Here is a 278-nt window from a genome sequence, read left to right as displayed (position 1 = left end):
GAAATTAATTTCGCCATAGACTGCCGCTTTTTTCAAAAACGATATTCCATTCACCCCATATCCCATATTACAGACAAGTTACCTGTAACGTAGAGAGCAGCGCTTTGCTTACCTTATTAGTTAAAAAGTCCACATAAACGTGTATAAAATGCGACTGTGTAGCTTTGTCGCTGTGTGTTGTCGGATGTACGCACGCCGCTGCTACCGGCGCGGCGCAGGGAGTATTGCTATTCGATGTTAGAAAAATAAACTACAAATCTAACGCTGTAAAGTATTTG

This window comes from Papilio polytes, unplaced genomic scaffold, assembly GCF_000836215.1.
Source record: "Papilio polytes unplaced genomic scaffold, Ppol_1.0 DF823958.1, whole genome shotgun sequence".
Taxonomy (NCBI): Eukaryota; Metazoa; Arthropoda; class Insecta; order Lepidoptera; family Papilionidae; genus Papilio; species Papilio polytes.
This window is presented reverse-complemented; position numbering follows the sequence as displayed.